The sequence below is a fragment of the Psammomys obesus genome, unplaced genomic scaffold, assembly GCF_907164565.1.
Source record: "Psammomys obesus unplaced genomic scaffold, mPsaObe1.curated_primary_1811, whole genome shotgun sequence".
Classification (NCBI taxonomy): domain Eukaryota; kingdom Metazoa; phylum Chordata; class Mammalia; order Rodentia; family Muridae; genus Psammomys; species Psammomys obesus.
Window position 1 is genome coordinate 4325306 of NW_026585643.1, and position 23628 is coordinate 4348933.

Genomic DNA, 23628 nt, shown 5'->3' on the forward strand with positions numbered 1-23628 from the left:
CCTTAGCTCTGGCATCATTCTGGACTCCATTTGTAATTTTTATCTGCTCTTGATTTTTACTATGTCCCTTGACTCTTTTGGGAAATGGCTAGCACAATCTGGGGAGTCTGAACCTAAGTAAATGGCCTCTTACTATTTCTTTACATCTTTCCTCAGTGTTCCTTCTTTCCTGTTGGCTCTAAATGCAGTAGCACTACTAACTCAACCTAAACATCAGGCTCAAGCAGTGGAGCGCATTGCTGCTTCCCTGACCTCCCTAACTCCCCTCTAAGGACTTCAGCAGACAGGCATCCGAATTCCTTCATTTCCCTTTCTTGTCTGCTTTCACTCTACCTTTCAATAACTGATTTTCATGATATGCAATTTAGAAACTACAAATCTCTAACTAGAGTGAGCGAATAAATAATTCTTTTAATGGATTAAATAATTTTCATTCCTCCAGATAGTTACAAAGTGGGGAATAACCTCTCAATAAACATATGAAATGACTGAGATGATTTCTCAGAAGTTGTTGGAAGCTTCTTTAAGGTTGGATTTGATAAGCAATGTGGTGAACTCAAACCCAGGTTAGAATAACACTTTCCTAGTCGTGATGGTGTCAGTTGTCACCTGATCCAATGTAGGACCACCTGGAAAGAGAGTCTCAATGAAGAACTGTCTAAATGATGTAAGGGTAGGTCTATAGGGGATTATCTTGATTACACTCACTGACGTGGGAAGATTGCACCACTGTGGGCACACCATTTTCTTAGGTTGGACTATGGACTAAATGAAAAGGAGAAGATGATCCTAGCACTAGCAAGCATGCATGCAGGCACACATCATCTCTCTGTTCCTGATGCTGGCTGTGACTGACTTACCACTCTTTAGTAATAAACTGTAACCTGAAACTGTGGGCTAAAATAAATCCTTTCTTCCCTAAAGCTGCTTTCATCAGGGTGTTTAATCACAGCAACTGGAAAGCAAGCTATGGTATTAAGTTGGAAAAAACAAAAATACAAGTTGAGATGTCAAATGGCATTTATCAGCACTTCCGATAAGTCTCTCTGTGGATTCCCAATTCACTGCAGAGGCTTTTGTCAATGGCGTGATGACTGATATCTTGATGGAAACTCGTTATGAGAGCACTGCTGTATGTCCAAGTAGGCTCTTCAAGGGAAGACTTAGAAGTTCTTTTTGCCTCTAGTATATAAACTAGATCTGACGAGATACTCGTTGAAGAAAGGATCTTCCATTGTAAGGGACTTTAGAGAAATACCACTTTTTTTGAGCAACAGATGGCTTGAACCATGTCATTAAAAAAGCCCCAAAAGAGACAGGAAGAGTGAGGTACAGGGACTCCAAAGTCTTTGTGTGTATGTGCAGGTGCACACATTTGTGCCTCTTGAGTGGCAGTCGGAGCGCACACTTGAGTTTCAGTCCTCACTTTCTACTTTACTTGAGGTCTTTCTCTCTCTCTTTCTTTCTTTCTTTCTTTCTTTCTTTCTTTCTTTCTTTCTTTCTTTCTTTCTTTCTTTCCTTCTTTCTTTCTTCCAATATGAGCTTAGCTTTCTTCCTCCCATGAGCTTCAGTGGATTGATTCTCCCAACCACCTCCTTTCTCTCAGTGGGCATATGCTGCAGCTACAGACATTGGTCTTGCTGTTTCTAGCTTTTATATGGGTTCCAGGGATCCAAGCTCATGACATCAGCCAGGCGTAGCAAGTGCTCTTTTCCCATTGAGCCATTTCCTCAGCTCGGAAGGTACTTCTGTTCCCAGAGGCTTCCCCAATGATTACATAAAACTGTGTGGGGAACTGGGTAGCTTTGGGTGTTTGGGAGAGGCAGCCTTCTATACAGGAAGAAACTCTAGACACAGAGGTCAACCCACTGTTCCACACAGGCTGAGCCTGCTTCCTGATATAGAGAAGGTGACTCAGAAACCCTCCTTGCTTTGGGGGATGTTTGGAGAGTCAAGTGATACAGTGACAGACTGACAGATCTTTGAGTCATAAGCAAAATAATTTGCATTTTTCCCTTTGGAAAAAAATGAATATTTTAATTTTGCTTAAATGACTCAAATAGCAGCTTGAGATTCTCTCAGTTTTCATATCCCAGTCATGTTCTTACCTATATAGGTGGTGACCTATCACATGGCATGTAGTTTGATCCTATGCCTGGAGTCAAATCCTTTAGGTTGGATCTTTATGCAAATTAAAAATGCCCATTTTATGCATTTCCCAAATAGCTAAGTTTTCCAAAGCACTTAGGTTATTAGCAATAGCTGTGGCAAGTCATATTTACTTCCAAAACACCTGAAAGGTAATATTTCTTCCCCTGTCTTCCCTGGTCACAGCAAGGCATCAGGAGATGTTCAAGTCTCAGTACAGGCATCATGGTGACACGAGGAGGATAAGAGAGTCGGTTTCTTCTGCACTCTGATTAGGATCTGTAGCTTGTACCCCAGCCAATGCAGCTGCCTTATTTCCCCATTTGTGTCTGCACAACAACGAGGCCTTGAAGAGGAGGAGTAAGTCTAGCTAAGCAGCATACACACACACACACACACACACACACACACACACACACACACACACACACACTGAACTCTTTTTCACTTCACACCCAGGCCCATCCCTCTTTTTCCTTAAAGTCTGGATGCAGAGACAGACATTTCATAAGTAATAATCAGGGTGATGAATGTAACAGAAAGAAAAGGCACATAGCCACCATTATATCTGTATCATTTCCACACATGAAATCCACATGCTAGCACCGTATTTGTTATTTGAAGGATGTGATTTCCCTTCTGTTATTTCATGGCTGTGAGAATACGGCTGTGAATAGCAAGAGGCTGGGACTATTCAGAGAAAGAGTAATCAGACACCATGACGATCATGGGTAATTGTCACTCACCATTCTTCTTGGAAAAAAAAAAGTCTGCTGAAGCTTTCCCTTTAGTCATCTTCAGCCATGTTTGACTGTGTTGAAACAATGCCAGACTGAGCACTGATACCAGGTGCCTGTCCAAGCAGAATCCAATGTCACACCTGCAGATAGAGGGTAAGATTACATCATGTGTCGTGCCCGAGCACCACAAGTGACTCTCTACTTCATCTCAAATAACATGAGAATTTACACTTGGAGACTTCAGACTATGCAGTCTTGGCCAAATGAAAGTTTTTGCAGCCAAACACATCAAACTCAATATATTTTGCTTTGCCAATGCGATTGTTATTTTTTTAAGTTGCACATAATTAAATATATCAATGGCATTTCAAAAAAAAAGTATCTGTCCTGGAAGAAAGGCTTAGAGACATTTGGCTGTCAGTTATGAAGATGCCATAGAGTTTTGTTCTGGGAACCAAAGAAAGAATAAAAGGGCCCCAGTGTGCAACGGGAGAGAAATGGGAGTTCACAGATGAAAGGGCTCACAATGGGGCCCTTTGTTTTATAAAAATGTTATAGTCATGAAGGTGTAAGTGCGACGGTGGAGAACTACTTCAGACAAAAATGAAAACCCTCCCAATTTAAACATTTTCCCAGATCCAGGACACAACCTGCAATAGTCCTTCCCGAACCTTTGGAAAGGCTGTGTGGGCATTTCAACACCTCCTCACCTCATACATTCGAATTTTCACCTTTGCACTTTGGAGCCTGGTGGGCTTCACAGCGTCGCTTGTTTGCACTTTGACCTACTTATTGGAAAGCAGCTGTGCTGTTCTGAATACCACTGCAAACATTTCCATGCACAGAGGAAGGCAAGGATGTCCTTCTTCTGCCCACCTCCTGCCCCCAACTTCTTCAAGACTGGGAGGAATTACCCCTCTAGCTGTTAGGTTTCTTTGACTTCAGGGCTTGCTCTAGACTTCTTATGTTCTCTATGAAATGGCCTTAGCATTTTAAATCTTCCAGAGAAGTTTATTTTATGTTTAAAACTGATAGCCAAAAGCTTTTGTGATCCTGGATCTGGTGAGGATTTCAGCGTATCCCAACAAAAACAGCTCCCTCTTAACTCTGCCTTAACCTCCTCGTATTCCCATGACATGGAGAATCTTTAGTTCTGAGGTTCTAAAGATGCTTGCCCAATCCCTGAACAGCTCCAGAGACTGACCTAGCTGGGGTTGCAAGGAAATTAAGAGATGACAGACACATGACAGACAAGGCTGGGGTCAGGAGGCCTACACTTTCTGATGGAGAAGCTGCAGCACCCCAAAAGCTCTGTGTTTTTTAGAGACAGTTGGACAGGGTTATTGCATATAGATGGACAGAGACAGGTTATTGCATACAGATAAACAAGGAGGCAAGGTTATTCTATACAGCTGAGCACAGAAGCAGGAGTGTTACACAACCCCTCTGTGGTCACAAACACTGCTCGTTGCCATGGTTTCCGATTGGGGTTGCTTGCTGGCCTCGCATGTTGGTACTGTATTAATCATCCTTCTCATTGCTTTGACAACATACCAGACAAAAGCAGTTGAAGAAAGGGGAGGGTTTCCCATGAGTCTAAGGGTAAAGTTCTTCATACCTGAGATGTCATGGTGGCAAAGCGCATGAAGAGGCTAGTCATACTGTGTCCACAATCAGCAAGCTGAGAGCAGACAGGAAGTAGTCCTGGGTATGAAACCTCAAAGCCCATCCCCAATGACCCACTTGCTTCAGAGAAGGCTCATTTCCTAAATGGTTCTATCAGCCTCCCCATGTGACAATGCCTCCTAGTCATGAATCACATGCTCAAACACATGAGCCTATGGTGGAGGTTCAGGTGTATCACAGCGACTTTAGATGGTGATGGCTACTGCTATGGCTTCATTTAGAATTGCTGGTTCTGTACCAAGTGTCTTCTCCACCCACGCTGAAGGAACAATGCCTATGAGAGACAAGCCAACCTTGTAGAAGAAGGAGAAGAGGAGGAGGAGGAAGAGGAAGAACAGGGGGAAGAAGAGGAAGAGGAGGAGGTAAGAGAGGAGGGAGAAGAGGAGGAAGAGGAGGAGGAGGAAGAAGAAGAGGAGGAGGAAGAGTAGGAAAAGGAGGAGGTGAAGAGGAGGAGGAAGTAGAAAAGGAGGAAGAAAAGGGGGGAAAGAGGAAGAGGGGGAGGAGGAGGAAGAAGAGTGGGAGGAAGAGGAGGAAGAGACAAATAATATGGGGTAAACATGAAGTTGTTCTGCACAGCAGAAATAAAGCCACAGGGCCAAGCATGATTGCAGCCTAGGGAGCTGCATTCTGCCTCTAGAGAGGTCCTGAGGGCCTCAGGAGGGCAGGTATGTCATCCTTTAAGAGATTGGAAAATTGGGAACTATTTGTCACAGCATGCCATCATATGTCTTTTCTCACTCAATTTTATATAAATACCAAATAATCTCACCTTCAAAACTTAGAAGTATCGATGCACAGACAGTATCTTAAAATCCTGGGTATGTATTCATGTCTAGTTTTTGTTAATGTTTCGGTCAAACCAGTTAAAATAGCAGCATGAATTGTGGAGGGGCTTCTGAATCTTCATCCCTGAATTAGGAGCAATTAATGTTGATGGCTGCTTCAGGAAGGAGAGTCAGTTTGCTTCAGGAATGTGAGCCCTGGTAATTTGTTCGTGCTCCAGTGGATGGGATGGGCCTACACCAATGCATGGATGAGCAGCACTAGTTGAACTCAGTGGGTAACAGAGAGAGAAAGAGAGAACGGAATTAGGAGTAAGAAGTGGTGGGGCATCTGGGAGAAGTTAGAGGAGTGGAGTTGGAGATGAGAGGCTCAGTGTGTATACATGAATGAAATTCTCAAAGACTATAGATATTTAAGGACTATTTCTACATATGTCATAGCTTGTAAACTTAGTTCAAGTAGGCCATGGTGGTGGGTTGAAGGTAATGGTTTACCTGTAGTTGTGTGATTTTCTCTGGAGTTGAAATTTTAGTAACTTTCTCTTGTTAATATTTCATGAGTCTATTCAATCTCATCACTGAGATGTGCAAATGCTTGTATTTTCCTCAGACTGGGCTCCAGTTTACATCGTGGGGCTTTAGATGCCAGCAACAGGCAGAGAGCTACTCGTCCACTTACAGTGGCAGGGATTTCCATGTAGCTGGACCCAGAGGGTGCTACAGTGTTCGTCTCCCCGGGTAGTTAGTGCCCGGCTTCCTGAGCTGTTATGTCACTCAAGAGTATCTTGCTCTTCCCCCACAAACTCTGAGAAGATGGTTCAGCTTCCTGGTCATAGTTGAGCTAGGCTAATGACTTTCTGACTTCTTTCATCACTCTAGCAATTTTAGTCAAACAAGATATTCTTGCTTTGTGCCCTAATTGTCTCGTGTAAATGGAATGAAAGTTATTTTTAAAGTTTTCTAGAAACTTCTGAGCTCAGTGGTATGCTGAACTTGGTCATGTTGTGACTGTCCTGAAAGCGCTTTTGGCTGCTCAGAGAGCAGGTCTCATCTTCCACGGGGTCCTCCCACGGAGACTACTCAGCCCGCAGAGCCTTCTGGGTTCCACGGTTTGCAGTGTCTCTACAGTTACCCACTTCATGGTGGTGTTGCCCAGTTGCACTAACATGGTGTACAGCCCAGAGGAAACCTTTCAGATCCCGAGTGCGGCACGCAAGGCCTCACTCGGCTCTGCCTACATCTCTCCATTTCCACACCCTCTACCTACTTCTTCACTAAATCCCTGAAGCGGGTGCCAAATCTCTCATCCCTCCCTCCTTGGCCTCTTGTCAGTGATTTTTAAGAAAGGGCCCCTGCTAACCTTCTCCTTACCTCACTCTGGGTGAATCATCTCCACCCAGCCAGGTCACACCATTCTTCTCCTGCCTGTGACTTTGGATCTCGCCGCTGGTAGTCATGATTGTCTCTTTCACGAAAGTAAATGCCTCAGGGCAGGCGGGTAACCCTGTACACACTTCTCTTTCTGGCCTTGCTCTCTGGTTTGCATGTTCCTGCCGAAGAACACACAGATGCTTCGGGTGTGAACATGTCCGGCCAGGTTAGGACACACACTGGAGAAGACTCAGTGATGAGCAGGTTCTTTAGGGTTGCTTGGCACTCACTCTTGAATTCAATCAGTTCTGTACTGAATGCTCAATGTATGTGGTTTCACAGTAGGTACAGAACAGGGGCTCTTCAGAGGAGAGTGAGATGGTTCTACTCATCATTTGTGTGGGAGGGTGTGAAGCACAAAGACGAAATGAATCCCAATTGTCTGGTTTCCATTTTGGCATCAGTACTCGACCTCCTAATGGAACACGTGGTTTTTCAACTAAAGATTACATTTCCTAACTTTGCAACTGAGACTTCAGTGTCCTGATTCTGGCCTGTGGAGTCTTAAAGTCATGAAAACATATGAGAAATGAAAGGAACATGGATTCCCCTTGCTTTCTCCTCCCATTGACTGGAATTATAGCAAATAGAACCTGTCTTTGGACAGAATTATAGTAAGCCTGACATGCTGAGCAATGCAGTGAGATAAGGTTGGAATGGGCTTGGTTCCTATGCCAGCATTTGCCATAATCAGTTGAAGAGATTATGGATTAAAACCTCCTACTGAGGTCTGGGGAGATCGCTTAATGGTTAAGAGTGCTGGCTGCTCTTCCAGAGGACCCAGGGTTGGTTTCCAACACCCACAGGGCAGCTCACAACTCCAGCTCTGGGTAATGTGACACTCTCCTGGCACACAACTGGTGCATATCCATATAGACAAGCAAAACAACCATGCACATAAAATAAAATAAGTAGAAATAACCATAAAACAAAACAAAACAAAACCCTTCTACTGAGAAGGTAATGGTAGCCAGGACCCAGGCTTTGCAAGTTGCTGACAGTTCTAGTGTTACCAACGTTCTTCTGCTAACCTCTGGGTTTTACCATGTGTATGTGGTGTGTGTGTGTGTGTGTGTGTGTGTGTGTGTGTGTATGTGGTGTGTGTGTGTGTGTGTGTGTGTGTGTGTGTGTAAGGCAGAGGTTGATGCCACCCTCACCTTACTTTTTGAGAGAGGGTTACTATTCACTGAACCTCGTATTATCATACAGGCGATTCCAATAGCCTGCTTCTAGGTTGCCTAGAAATCTCTGACATCAACACCTGCCGCCACCAGGTGTCCCAGATGAGTGTGGATGCGAACAACCTGCCAGCCTTTCTCTCTTACACGCTTTTCCTTTTCTCTCTTCCTCGAACACTCTCCCACTGTCTGTGTCTCCCTGGTCTCTTTCTCTCTCCCACCCTCATGGCTCAGTCAGGCCCTAAGTCCTTTCCCCTTCCCTCATCTGAAATAAACCGCCTTATATTTGACCTGTAGCATGGTGTGGGATTTCTTATGTAATACCGGGAGCTTGCTTTTGGCCCAGCCAGCTGGCCCACAAGCCCCAGGATCTGCCTGTTTGTTCTCTTACCTCCATGCCTGGCTTTTACATGCCTGGGGATCTGAACTCACATCCGTCTACCTTGGCTTCTTGCGCCATTCTAAGTGGGGAGCAGCTGTGCTCAGAAGCCTTCCTCAGCAGCCCCCAGCTAATGCGCTGTTAAGCCTGGACATTGGGCATTTTCCACAAATGTAGATTGCCAGCCTGCTTTCACTGCGAGAAGGGTCTTGTGTCACACAAAATTCGTAATTTCCTACTTTTCTGTCCAGACTTACTATGCCTTCAGGGTTCACTGATATTAGCAAAGGCCCCACTCTTCCTTACTGAATCTGTCCTGACTGGATAGAAACTTCCCCTCGATTTCTAAGTGCAGTTCAGATTGGATTGACCACTTAAAAATATATAGCTTTTTAAAAATTAGATACTCCAGCTTGTTTTCTGGGTCCATTTGCTTGAAAAACCTTTCTCCAGCCCTTTACTCTGAGGTAATGTTTATCTTTGTTGCAGAGATGTGTTTCTTGAATGCAGCAGAATGATAGATCCTGTTTCCACAACCATTCTGTGTGCCTGTGCCTGTGGAGAGTTGAGTCCATTGATGTTGATAGATAATAGTGACCAATGAATGTTAGTTCCTTTTTTTGTGGAGTTGGTGGTGATAGCTTGTTTACTTTTTATTTTTTGTTGCGAGGTTAGCTATGTTCTGTGTTTTCTTGGCTGTAGTTTATTTTGTTAGATTGGAATTTTTCTTCTAATATCATCTGTAGGCCTGGGTTGCTGTGTAGGTATTGTTTAAGTTTAGTTTTGTCATGGAATATTTTTGTTTTCTCCATCTATGGTGATTGAAAGTTTTGCTGGGTATAGTAGTCTGGTTTGACAACTGTGTTCTCTTAGAGTCTGCATGACATCTGTTCAGCCCTCTGGCTTTCATAGTTTCTCTTGAGAGGCCTGATAGTTCTACCTTTTTCCCTGTTGCTTTTAATATTTTTTCTTTGTTCTGTAGATTTAGTGTTTTGATTATTATGTGACATGAGGAGTTTCTTTTCTGGTCTAGTCTATTTGGTGTTCTGTAAGCCTTTTGTACGTTTAAGGACATTCTTTAAGTTGGGAAAATTTTCTTCTATGATTTTCTTGAAAATATTTTCTGGATCTTGGAGCCTGCAATCTTCTTTTTCATCTAGTCCTATTATTCTTAGAATTTGTCTTTTCATTGTGTCCTTAATTTCTTGGGTGTTTTGTTTGGGACATTTCCGATCCAGAAGCAGAAAGACACACATGGTATATTAGCCACATAATATAGGATAAACATACTAAAATCTATACTCCTAAAAAAGCTAAGCAAGAAGGAAGACCCTAAAGAAGATGCTCAATCCTCATTCAGAAGGACAAATGGAATAGACATAGAAAACAGGAGAAGACAGGGAACAGGACAGGAGCCTACCACAGATGGACTCTGAAAGACTCTACTGATCGAGGTATTGAAGCAAAGGCTGAGACTCATAGCCAAACTTTGGGCAGAGTACAGGCAATCTTCTGGAAGAAGGGGGAGATAGAAAGACCTGGAGGGGAAAGGAGCTCCAAAAGGAGACCAACAGAGTCATAAAAACTGAGCTCTTGGTGCCTTGAAGAGAATAATACCCCAACCAAAGATAATGTATGGAGAGGACCTAAAAGACCTGCTCAGATGTAGCCCATAGACTCATTCTCCAAGTGGGGTCCCTTGGGTAAGGGGAGTAAGGACTTTCTTTGGCATGAACTCAGTGGCTGGCTCTTTGATCACCTTCCCCTGGGTAGGACAGCCTTGTCAGTCCACAGAGGAAGGCAATGCAACCAGTCTTGATGAAACCTGATAAGCTAGGGTCAAACAGAAGGGGAGGAGGACCTACCCTATCAGTGGACTAGGGGTAGAAGAGGGAGGAAGGATGGGATTGGGAGGAGAAGATGGAGGAGGCCACAACCAGGACACAAATTGAAAAAAAATATAATAAATGATAATAAGAATATTAAAAAAGAAAAAATATATAGTTTTTGCTGTACCTTCAGGATCATAGAAGGGATAATTTATCTACTGAATAATACACAATTTGGCACTAACAATGATTCTTTTCAAGCCCTCCAGCATCAAGCCAGCTCAGAGGACTCTCTGGAGCAATGTCATGCAGAGCTTTGAACACTCTTTGAGGCAGGTGCCTCCTTCCATTCCATTTTCCCAGGTTTGCTCTGAAACCCAGGTGGGATGCCACTGAGGTTATTATTCAGTAAAAACATCCATGAAGATGCCATTCCTGTTACTAACCTCTTCTCTTCCCAGAAGGACTGGCTCCCACTTTACATCAGAGACCTTTGTTCCACTGATCACTGAACAAAGCCACACCACTACTTACTGTCAGAATGGGTTGTCTCCCTGTGACTAGAGGACTTCATGCACTTAGCTCCACAGTGAGTAAACGGGGATGAGCGTTGAAGCAAGTTGCCTGATATGTCAGAATCATGATCCGGAGCCAGTGTTTATTTCTAACACCTGCCCATTTGCTCTGTACCTTCTAGCTGCTCTGAGTCCTTCAGGAGCTGGTTTAGATAGGCTTAGGCTTCTGATCCCACTGCACAAATAGCTTTTTAAGTATTTTTGGAATAATCTTGATGCTGTAAGTATTTTTTTAATTAATTTTAAATTTAATTTAATCTAATTTAATTTTGTGTTCTGTTGCTTAGCATTGAACTTAGGGCCTTAAAGATGGCAGGTAAACTCTACTACTGAGCTATATTCTTAGCCCTTTCTTTTCCTTCCTTCCTTCCTTCCTTCCTTCCTTCCTTCCTTCCTTCCTTCCTTCCTCCCTCTCTCTCTCTCTCTCTCTCTCTCTCTCTCTTTCTAATTACATTCATTTATTTGTGTATGCCTGTGCCTGTGGACAATATTTGGGATTTCCTTCCACCAGGTCAGAAGAGTTGGTGGCAAGTGTGCTTATCTTCTGAGTCATTGCACTGACCTCGATTTCTTTTTTAAACTTCCCAGGCAGCTCCAGTACATTACAATCGAGGACAACTCACTGTGTCCACTGAGCACAGTGGCCTCAGACTATTTCAGTCTTTTTTTTCTTCCACTGATCATCCTGTTTCCTGCCCCAATACAAAAAGCAGTGAGGGCTGGAGAGCTGGCTCAGTGGATAAGAGCACCAGCTGCTCTTGCAGAGGACCTGGGTTTGATTCCTACAACCACGTGGTTGGTACAACCACCTATAATCTCAATTCCAGGGGATTCAACATCTTCTTCTGACATCCACAGGCACAAGGCATGCACTGGATAACCTGACATGCTAGCAAAACTCTCCTGTGTAGAAAATTAAATTAATCAATTAAAAATAAGGCCAACTATATGTCCAAATAAAAGCAAAGTCTATTATCAGCCACGACAGTGCTTTGGAATAATGTTTCTCCATCAGCTCTGACTTCCTGCAGGGCTTGTGGTGATAGGGTTCCCCATCTGCCCCTCACCACATATCGAATGGTTCTTTGTGGCTAGGTCTTATAGGGACTCTTAAAAGAACCTCTCAGACAGCCTGAGAGGTCCCTAAAGGAGACCAAAGTACACATAGGAAATAGCTTGAGAGTGATGAGAAAACAGTTGATAATAAATCCTGAGCCATAGCAACGGATACTAGTGGGAGAGAAACCAAGAGAGACAACAGTGATGCTCAGGAGTTCGGGTTCAGACTAGGGGCAGTTCAGTTTGGAGGAACCAGGCTGGTTGTGAAAGTGTGATGGGAGACGGGACTTTTGTGTTGCAGGGAGAGGGTCAGAAGGGTAACACTCTGTCTTAGGCTACCCCTCGACTCTGATGATGCCATTCTCCATTACGGAAACGTATTTCTTGAGCTGGTGAAAATGAAAGTGAGGAGACAGAAACTCTAAAAGCATCCCATATATGCCTCTGCAAATTGTGCGTGTGACTTTCATGCTATCATATTGGAGACTAGAGGGAAACTGAGGCTGAGGGGGTGGTGAACCGCAACACAAGTAACGATAGGCAGTGCCATCCCTCACTCCCTGTGCCCCTGAAGCCTGCAGGAACTGGTGGCAATGACTCGCATGCACGTTTGGGGGGATACACTGCATAGAGAGACGCCGTCCGGGAGGGTCTGGGGCTTGGACCGGGGAAGGGCTCTGTGGTGAACTGATGGGAAGCTCTGCTGACTTCTGACTTTGTGCCTAGCGGCATTTTCTTTCCTGCTCCACGGGTTGAGTTGGTTTTGGACGTGAGACATGTGTTTTATTTTCCCCTGAAAACAAACTTTACATCAATGATGTGCTGCTAAAAAATGTTTGTGCTGAATTCCTGCCTCTGAGCCAGGGTCTGTGACTCAGACGCTGTGCGTTTCAAAACTCTCTCAACATAATTTCACAGAAAAAAGAAACACCTTACAGTGGGCCAGCTCTGCTAAGGCCAAGTGCCTCATATCACTAATATGTTGTTGGATTGATTCATGGCTGAGCATCTGCAAAGGCCTGGATAATCATCTCTGTTTTCAAATTCCTTATTAACATCGAGATAAAGGTTATAAATTTGAACCTTTTATATTATGAGTTAATTTTTTTTTAAGTCTTTAAAATTCACTTCCAGAATATTCAATAGCATGAGACTAAGGGTTCTAATGGCACTTTCCCAATTGGACAGGGTTTGAATTTTTTTCCTTTTTTTTTTCTGGTCTCCATTTTCTTTGCTCGAGATGATAAACACTTCAAGAGAAGATGGGACTGATGGAAAGTAGCCAGAAGAGAATAGCATTCTCCTGAAGGAATTCCACTTCAGATGCTGTGCTGGAAAAGGAGCCCTCGACTCCTGCCCTCTTTGCCTTTTGATGATGGTTTTAAAAACTGTGAAAACAGAAAGCCAAGTGTGTGGTCTTTGGCAATTTCATAATAGTCTGCGCGGGAGACAGAGGGGGTGGTGGACTGCTGGAAAGAAATGATTAGCTCTTTCTTTACGATGACAGAAAACAGTTGCAATTCAAAAACGTGAAAGGTTCTGCAGCCCTCCCTCCCTTTTTGGCAAATTGTTGGGTCATCATGCCTTCCAGGTGGTGCTTTCAGTAAAGACCTGGAAAAGCGACACTCCTCAAGGTGTCCTTAGGGCACAGCCATGGTCAACTGGGAGAAACAGATAGAACTAATGAGACTTGGAGGAAAACGCGCTGATTTTTTTTTTTTTTTCTTTTCCCGGCGTAATTTCGAGTCATTTCCGACCACGTTTTGAGGTCCTGGTCTCCTGAGCACAGAGTATGTCCCCGGGTTTCCCAAGCACGGTTGAGGGAACCCTGGTCATCCCAGGTGTCGGCAGCAAGCCTGTGCCATCGGCTTTCTTTATCACAGGAAGCGGCAGGTTCCATGGAGGGGCGAGGCCTTCTCCGCGTACAAAGCAGCTTAGGAAAAACAGGTTCTAATTAACTCCCACCCTCAGAAGAGACCAACCATTCTGACTTTTTCATTTTTTAAAATCTTTCCTAAGGCTGGTTTTTATTATGTAGAAATTTAGTCAAGCTGCCTGGAGCTGAACTCCGGACTAACTCTGCCTCTCCAGGAACGTGTGTGGTTTGGTGTCCTTTCCCTTATTCCCAACATGGAGTGGGAGACTCAGCAGAAGCCTTGCATGGGGCTGGAAAAGCTGTATCTCTTGAGGCATTCCATAGTTCCTTTTTCAGCAGTGTTAGGTGTGGGTCAAGCGAAGACGCAGAAGGCAATGGGATCCTGGACTGTTCAGAGTTCAGTGAAGATGGCGTTTGCGACCCTGGATCCAGGGAAGTATTCAGAGTATGCTTATAAACAAGGACTTGGTAAATTTATTCCATTCTTGACCCCCTCTACCTGCACAAAGCAGTGCGTGAAAATGTAGTTTCACATGCCCACCTGTGCACCTTTGGAGGCCAGAGGCCAGTGTCAGGGCTCTTTCACAAGAGCTGGAGTTAGTTTTGGAATCTCTCGCTGAGCCTGGAGCTCACTAATTAAGCGAGAGTGGCAAGTTAGTTAGTGCCAGTGATCCCCTGGTCTCCATCTCCCCGGCACAAGGAATATAGGCACAGTCTGATACACTCAGATCTTTTATGTGTATGCTGGGGACTGCATAGGTCCTCACACTAGCATCCGAGACTATCGTACCTACTGAGACATCTCTCCGGCCCCTTTCCTGAGGACCTTTTACGTGATACCATGTATGCAGATTTATTTACTAAGTACACAGACCAAACATTTACTACTGATAATAAACAGCAAGAGAATTTATTTTAAAAACTAAATTCTTCGGTGTACATTAATTTCCCTGTGTAACGACTATGGTGACATGAATGAGGATGGCCCCCATAGGCTCATATATGTCAATGCTTGGGGCCCAGTTAGTGGAACTGTTTTGGAAGGATTGTGAAGGGTGGCCTTGTTGGAGAGGTGTGTTATCGGGGGTGGGCTTTAAGGTTTCAAAAGCTCACACCAGGCCCAGTTTCCCTCTGTCTTTCTGTCTCTCCCTGTCTATCTCTCTCTCTCTCTCTCTCTCTCCTCTCTCTCTCTCTGCCTGCTACCTGTGGATGAGGATGTAAAGCTCTCAGCTTTACTGCTCCAGCACCATGCCTGTCTGCTTTCCCACATGATGCGAATGGGCAAACCCTCTGAAACTATATGCAAGTCTCCAATTAAATGCTTCCTTTTCTAAGAATTGCCTTGGTCATGGTGTCTCTTCACAGCACTAGTACGCCAACTGAGACAACGACAAAAGAAAATTTCTGTACTGATGAGATAAATGTGTTTGTATATTTTCATATAGAGAAGGGCCAGTTAAGTGGCTCAGCAGATGTAAGCACTTGCCACCAAGCCAACTGAACTAAATCCCCTGGGGGGGGGGGTACATTATAAGGGACTTTATTTTAAAACAATTCTTTTGTATGAATGTTCGAATGAGAAAACTGACTTCTGAAAGTGGTCCTCTGCCTACTTTCTCCCTCTCTCTTCACACACACACACACACACACACACACAATTTAAAATTGTATTTTCATATTAAAGTTAAATCTCAGCTGAATATTTGATACAGTGGGACACATAGGGCCATCAGTGGTTTGTTTTTTTTTTTTTTTTTTTTTGTAATTGTTCCTTTTTTTTTTTTTATTTTATCGTTACCATTGCTGAGAGTGCAGCATTATATACTTCAAATGGCAGAAGTACTTTCAGGACCATTACAAACTTGTTGGAATTTCTGTCTTAATCCCAAGCTAAATTTTACCTAAAAATTTTTAATGGAGTTCAAGTCAGTGGCTCAAACATCACTCTAAAGATTAAACGTTCTAACACAATATCTTCTCCAAACTATATTAATTTGACACATGCATGCTAAGGACTATGGTAGGAAAATGTAAAAAAATCATTGTTTTTTCCACAGCCAAGCCATTATGTTTTTCCTTGTATGTGCAGCAAAAAGAAAAACAAACTGCACTCCATAACACAGAGCCATCTGGAGTCTGCGCTGACACGTTTCAGGCAGTGCCCATTCACACTGCATTGGGATGGCTTGAATGTTGCAGTTTGCTTATGCTTTGTGTTCAGAACCTCGGTTGCAGGAGGTGGCGCCTTGCAACACGGGAGAGTGCTGCCAGGGACAGCATGGGCACGTCGTGGGTTTGCTTTTGAATTGGTTATTGGTGATCTTACATTTAGAAACCTCTCACTATCACTGATGTGTGTGTGTAAGGTGGTGGGAGATTCCTACCTTCAGTGATGTTACCCGCTATGTCAAGACCCACCTTTAAAGGCTGCTGAGATAGCCGAGTGGATGAAGGCGTTTATTACTAAGTCTCATGGCCTGAGTTCAGTTCCCGTGGCCCACGCGTTAGAGGGCCAGCATCGACTCCTGCTAGTTACCCTCTGACATCCTTACACATTCTGTGGCACACACGTACCCGGGCGCACAGAGTCACACTCAAATGCCACATAAACAATTAACTTAAAAGCAAAGCAGCTGCATTCCAGATCATTGTGACATCTGCAGATGCCTCTGACGGCATCAGAGTTGATGTGTATAGCTCGACGGCCTTGCTAAACAGTGGGCAGATGAAGCAGCCCAATGGCACCACCCCAAGTTCCCGTGAAGAAGGGATCCTCTAACGCTTTTTGCTTACCTCCATCACAGTAGGCCTCGGGTGGCTGCCAACCCCACAGCTGTGTTGTATCTGCTGGATTCTCCTTGGAAGCTGGACAGAACTGCACAGCAATTCCCAGTTCTCTAAGATGAGTCAGGGTCAGAATAGTTTCTAACATGATTTCACCTCACTTACATTTGGATGTCTGCGACTCTGAATCTTCACCCTCAGGACTCTGCTCTGATGATGCAGGTTCTGGAAAAGTATAAGCAATACGAACCACCTGCATCTTTGCCACTCTGGGAATGATTACTCTGCAGGCTGAGGTTTTGGAGTCGTTTGCTGTGACGGTTTCTTCTGTTGCAATGAATAAGAAGACAGATGTCCAGGAGAAAAAGCCTCCCCAGAGATGGCTTAGGTGAAGAGTGCTCTTACTTCGACCTGGTCATCGTGAAAACCCTTAATGAAGGGGGATTCAAGTGGGTACAGTGAGGTCCTGTGCTGGGGAAACACTTTGGAAAGATGACTAAAGGCGAGACCCTAGGCTGTGGGGAAAAGAGCAGATCTGGTACTTACTACTCTTTCTTGGAGGGTGAATTGTCATGAAAGGGGTGAAGCATAGCCGCCCAGTGATAGCCATGGGGAGAAGATGGCACAGCCTGGCATGGGCTGAGGCATCAGGAAGCATGTCATGGGCTTTTGGCACATAAAGGGAAGGTGTTACTTATGAGAAAACCCTGGATAACAGTCACATGACTTGGGTCATAACTATTGACTAGATCAATCTGCTTTCAATTAGTGAACTCATTAGTGGCAACCTCTACACAAAAGCCCTCCTACGTCCCACTGACACTGTGCTGTCTGGCTTTTGAAACTTCTTTGAAGTTTCTTGCCTTCCCTACCTGACGATAGTGATTTTATAATCATGAATGTGTGCTTTTAACCACAGTCCCAGATGGTGGGTGGGACTGCGTTGGGTTCCCCTAAAATCTCCCCCTGTTCCCCGCTACAGTGCTTGAGGGAGTGTTCCAAGCCATCCCTGGGAGTTCAAGATCCAGGCCAGACAGAAGGATGAAAGGACTGGGACAAATCACACCGCCTCCCCCTTGCGCAGCATTTTCATCGACTAAAAATGCATTTAAAATGAACATCAAAGGCAACGTTAAAAGTGAAAAGTAATAACAAAAGGCTACAATGAGCCTGAATTGCATGTTTGGGGTACAGAAGGGGTGTCCATTCGGCATGCTCTGCAGAGTTCTGATTAATGTGGTTTACAGTGTGCTGTTAAACACTGGGTCTCTCTCTCTCTCACTCTCTCACACACACACACCACCACCACCACCACCACTACCACCGTCTCCACCAGCACCAGCACCAGCAGCTTGAGGTTCCTTCTTAACTATTTCATGCTCTTGGCCTTTCTACATCACCAGTACTGCCCCTGGGCTTTGGGAACCCCGCTAGGGACAGGAAGGATAAAAGGCCCTGCAGCCGCTCTGTGTGGGTCAGAGGCTGCGAGGGTGGGTAGGCTCTAGTGCTCATGTCCAGCATGGACACAAACCAAGCCTGATGCTTCATATATGCCCCAACATTCAGTTTTCATGTTAGCACTGGCCCTCATCAACATTTCCAGGTTTGTTTCAGTGTCTCTTCAGGATTTTCACACTTGCCCTTCTCTTAGGCTACATTTTTGGTGGGTGCAGTGAACCTTATTGACAATATTCAAGAGAGTTGGGCTCCTTGGGACCCTCCTGCTATTCTGGTGGTCTGGGATGGAAACTGTGAGGGAGAGGCTCAGTGTCAGGGGCTGAGTTGGGACAGGGACTTCTCAGCAGCCGAGGGCCTTCCTCTTGCTCTTGTGTCCTTGCTGGGGTGAGTGGTCTGGGCTTTTTACTCTTTGGAGGCCATGTAGGCCACAAGGTCCACCACCCTGTTGCTGTAGCTGCATTCATTGTCATACCAGGAAATGAGCACGGGTGAAGAGAGAGAGTGAAGAGAAAAGGCTGTCTGAGACCGAAAAAGTGGCTCTGCCTGGCCCTCTCAGCTGGGTCTGGGGAGCAGATGAGAGACAGGGTGGTTTGCCTGTGGGTAGGCTTGAGCCTCGGGTCTTTGGCATTATGTTAGATTATTTAAAGGTAGCCATAGAGAGATGGACAGCAGAAACAAAAAGCTTGGTCTAACCTTAGACATGTATATTCACACTGAGGGAGGATTTTGTCACCCATGTATGTAGATGGCCAAAATGCCCACAGAGGAGGATAGGATGTGGCCTCTTATAAGGGCAGAACTGACTTTGAATTTCATAAGGGATGCTAGGAAAGTATAGTCTTTCATCAGGAAAATATCAGAACGATGTGAGCACTGGGAACTAAACCTGGATCCTCCACAAGATCATTGATTAAGAGTCCTTGAAGAAGAACCGAGTTGGGGTCCCAGTACCCATATGGCAGCTCACAATTTATTTCCGGTTCTAGGGCATCTGATGCCTTCTTTTGGACTCCTTGGGTACCAGACCCAAACACGTATGCATACATATATCTAGGATCTCACACATACACATAAAATAAAAGTAAATAAATCTTTAAAAAAATACATTCAGGTGCCACATGTAAAGAGCCAAGTACCAAATGCACTACCTATGCAGTGCAGGCTTGTAAGACTCCAAAGCAATGCGGAACTCCTGCTTGCCTGTAATATTGTGGTCGTCTTGCTTCGTATACATGTAGTCTGATGTTTGTGTAATGGCAAAATTGCCTGAAGGCTCATTTCTAGAATGAATCTTGATTACTACATGGTACAGTGCTATTATTTGCTTTAAAGTACGGTATGCTGGGTAATTTTATGCTAACACAAACTAAAGTCATCTGAGAGGAGGGAACCCCACTGAGAACAGGCCTCCATAAGGTCAGGCTGTGGGAAAGCCTGTGGAGAAATTTCGTAATGAGTGTTTGATGTGGGAATGCCCATACTTTTGTGGGTGAAGCTACCCCTATTCTGGTGGTCCTGGGTTCTATAGGAAAGCAGGCTGAGCAAGCCACAGGGAGCAAGCCAGTGAGCAGCACCCCTCCATGGTCTCTACACTAGCTCCTGCCTCCAGGGTCCTGCTGTTTGAGTTCCTGTCCTGACTTCCTTCAGTGATGAACAGTGATGTGGACACAGAAGCTGAATAAACCCATTCGTCTCCAAGTTATTTTTGGTCGTGGTGTTTCATTACAGCAGTAGTAACCCTGACTGGGACATGCTGAGAGCAGTCAGTTAGCAGAATGTAAAACACTAGGCTGAGGACAAAAATCAAAATCAAACAAAGCATAACCTGGATGCTCAGGACTAGATTTTGAAGTGAAATCAGCCCCAGCCTCCATCCATAATTTCCATTCCCGGAGCCACCTCACAGTACTTCCTACCAAATGATCGAGGGCTTCTTTGTTCTCTTGGTAACGTTTAGTGCTGACAGCCCTCACCAGGATTGGCAGTTCTTTCCAGTAAATAATATGTTCTATTCTAGACACTTCTTCATATATTTTTGATCTACTGGGGCAATAAACAGAATCTGGTTCTTGATTGCAAGACTGAGCTTATTGATGAGACTGGCACTCAATATTGATTGGCCTCCAGTCTTGTGCCTTATTGGCAGTAATGTGAAGATGATTTTAAATTAATGGAATTCATTTCTCTTCCCTCCTGAGATGGCTGGCTGCAGAGAACCTCTGGCTGGTGATTTCCAGGGGATTCCTGCTGGATGGCAGAACACACCAGGGTTATGCAGGGGAAACTGACTCCTCAGTGGCCCAGTTAAGTCTCTGACCTAGAAGTGCTTCAGGTGGAAACAAACTCATTCATGTTTATTTATTTTTTTTGTATTTTATTTTTTTCTTATCAGTTACATTTTATTAACTCTGTACCCCAGCCGTGTCCCGATCCCTCATTCCCTCCCAGTCCCTCCCTCCCTCCCTCCTTTCCACCGTGCCCCTTGCCAAGTCCACTGATAGTGGGGACCTCCTCCCCATTCATCTGATCCTGTTTTATCAGGTATCTTCAGGACTGGCTGCAAAGCTCTCCTCTGTGGCCTAACAGGACTGCTCCTCTATGGGGGGTGGGGAGGCCAAAGAGCCAGTCATTGAGTTCCTGTTAGAAATAGTCCTTGTTAAGCCTCACTATGGGAAACCAATTGGTTACTGAGCTCATTCATGTTTAAAGCTATCTCTTTCTATTTTCTCCATGGGTCCATTCAACTTGTTTTTCTCAGCACATCTTTAATCAGTGTGACCGTTTTTCTGATCAGACGTCCACAACTAATTCCTTACACAAACTCTCTAGCTCAACATTATAGAGCCTTCTTTCATATCAGGGTTATCAGAGCTAGAGCAGTTTGTTTTTGTTTGTTTGTTTTGTCTCATTTTCACAAAGATCTTGCCTCAGGTTTATTTGTAAAAACAGCATAGGACACTGGTCATCTGTAAATAGTGTGTAGATGGGTGTGTCACTCTTCACACTAACAGAAGCCTTTCTTTCGGGGCCTTCACAGTGGCCTGGGCACGTTTGGGAGCCTGAGCTGGAGCTGGAGCCTTGCCCTTAGCTGGAGCTGTGGCCTCTGCCTTGGTTTGAGCCTTGGGCTTTGGTTGGCAGAGCCTATTACTCTTGACCATGTGGCTTTGAATCTGCTTCCCAAGCTTGGAGTGAGCGATGACAGCCAGATGGCTGAGTTTGCTGTCCGGGCCCTTTGGCATCTTGGGCTTACCAGCTGCAGGCTTCACAAGGGCTTTGATGGCCTCTGCTCGTGCACTCACTGCCTTTGTGTTGTTTGCCTGCATCTTCTTCAGGCCTTTCTTGTTGTGCTTCTTGCCAAAGCGCATGTTCCTCAAGAACTTGGGGTCCACCCCCTTAAGAGATTCATATCTTTGTGACCGGGTTTTTTTGATGCCATTTCTGTACTACTTGAAGCACGAGTTGTGTGTGGTGTGGTTGTTGGACTTGGCTGTGTTTGCATGGTACCCTGCGGCTCCTGCACTGTCTGGGACGGGAAGAGCTGTAGTGGTTCTTTCATTATTTGGGGAGGGGGTTCTTAAAGCTTCTCCTTTCCAATCCCCCAACCCTAGGTAAGAGAGAGAAGGTTAGTGGGGAGAGGGAGGTGCAGATCCTTTTACTTCTCCCAGCTTAGGGCTGATGGGTTCTTAGGAGCTATACCAATCAAGCAGTCTCCCCAAAGCATCTCTCCAGTGTCTTCCCAAACTGCCACATGCCACACTTTCTCTCTCTGGGCTCTATTTATATCCCTAAGAATCCTAGACCACACCCCTCTCCATGCTGCATGAGCAAGGCTGTTACCAGGTGGCAAAAATCAGGCCCCGCAGGAGGCAATTATTAGCTGTGGACAAACTAAAGCCCAAACAAAAACCCCACCTTTGGGATTAAAACAGAAGGATATTTACATAATTTATATAACTGAGTTTTTAAGGAAACCAAAACTTGCATTACATAGAGCAATTGGACTCCATGCCCAAGAAGATGCGAGGTGACATCAGGAGGGTGTTAGAGATGGGCAAGAGGGCCTGCTTCTCTTCTGACTGACTGCTCCTGCTCACGGCAATCTTCTGTGTCCTTCTCTGGCTTCTCCAGCCCAAAGCCTGCCAAGCTTAAGCCTTTATCTTCATCATGACGCTGTGTACTCAAGATTAGTACAGATTACTAACGGAATGTAATGTGGATTGGAAACATTTACGTCCACACGCTAGAAGGCAAACAGCCTGAATTCAGCTGCTGGGCGCGTTTAGAATATAGCTGCAAGGGATATGAGAAAACAAAGATGTGCCCCAAGTGGATAAAAATGTAGAGAAATAAAGAGCAAAGTGCAATTGTGAGTGTGTGTGTGCGCAAAGGTATGTGCTGGTGTAGGGAGGCCAGAGGTTGACCTGTAGGACATTGTTTCTGCTCGGCTGGCTTACCAGCTCTGGGATTTTAGAGATGGGGTGACGCAAAGATTGACGACACGGGGCTCTCACATCCACACCGCATACTGTTGGTGTGTCTTTGTTTTTCACCATGATGCTTCTCACGCATTGAAGGGCTCAGCTCGGCATCCTCGGTCACGAAGTTACTGTGTGTGGGGGCGCAAAAGTCTTCCTCACTTCCAATGTTTAACATGGATCATATATTTTCACTTTTGACTACATGATTCTACTTCTAAATTTTGGCATGCAGGCAAAACCATCCATGCTTTGTGAGTCACAGGAGAGGCTTTAGACACATCTGACCTTGATTAAAGGTCAGACTTGTCTGTACTTTCACAGCCCAGTGCTTCCTGACATGTGCATCCTTTTTCACTCTTCATCTGTGAGACGGTGTTGCCCGTGAGGTGGCCCATGGTGCTGTTAGCCTCTCAGTATGCCACGTCACATAATTTGAACTCTTCAGAATGTGTCCTCTCTCTACCACCACAGTTATTTCCAGCATCCTTGGAGAACTGGCCCCAGTATTTCCAGTGAGACAAAAAAAAAAAAAAAATCCATGGGTAATAAAATACACAGATAGAGTTTACATATATAATCTATATACATCCTACACAACGTAAATGGTTTCTAAATAGTTGTTAGGTGCATACATGCATTTGTGTGTGTTTAGAGAACAGAGGACACCCTTGGATGCTGTTCCTCTCTCCCTGGCCTGGCTTAGAACTCATTGAGAAGGCTAGGCTGACTAGCCACTGAGCCCTGGGATCTGCCTGTCTCGCCTGCCACAGAATCACAAACACGTGCCACCACGCCTGGCCTTTTAACGTGACTTCTGTGGGTCGAACCTGGGTCCTTGCCCTTGCCTTTCTGACTGAGCTATCTCCCCAGACCAATGGTTGTGATATTGTACTTCTTAGGGAATCATAACATTAAGAGGTTTGTACAGATTAGCAATCTCCTTAGTAGAGATGCTTTTTTCGGTCTTTGAATCATAGATGATGACATTCATGGATAGGGAACCTCTGACTGAATGGAGAGCTCACTACATCCTGTTGTTTGGGTGTGAGCTTCACAGACTATCTGAGGTATGATGAGCAGAGACCCATGCATGCTGATAGCTCTTTTTGCTTTACCTAGAGTTCAGTCTCAGGTACATACTCTGACAGAAAGAAGAGCCAAGAAGCCTTTCAAACCCTTTACACTCAGAGAAACTCCAGGTCAACGTGAGTGTGGGGAAAAAGGT

General features: G+C 44.8%; 1 pseudogene; it reads right to left on the reverse strand.

The window, feature by feature from the left end:
- Positions 1 to 20924: 20924 nt before the first annotated feature.
- On the reverse strand, positions 20925 to 22578 carry LOC129684439 (60S ribosomal protein L29-like; annotated as a pseudogene).
- Positions 22579 to 23628: the final 1050 nt, after the last annotated feature.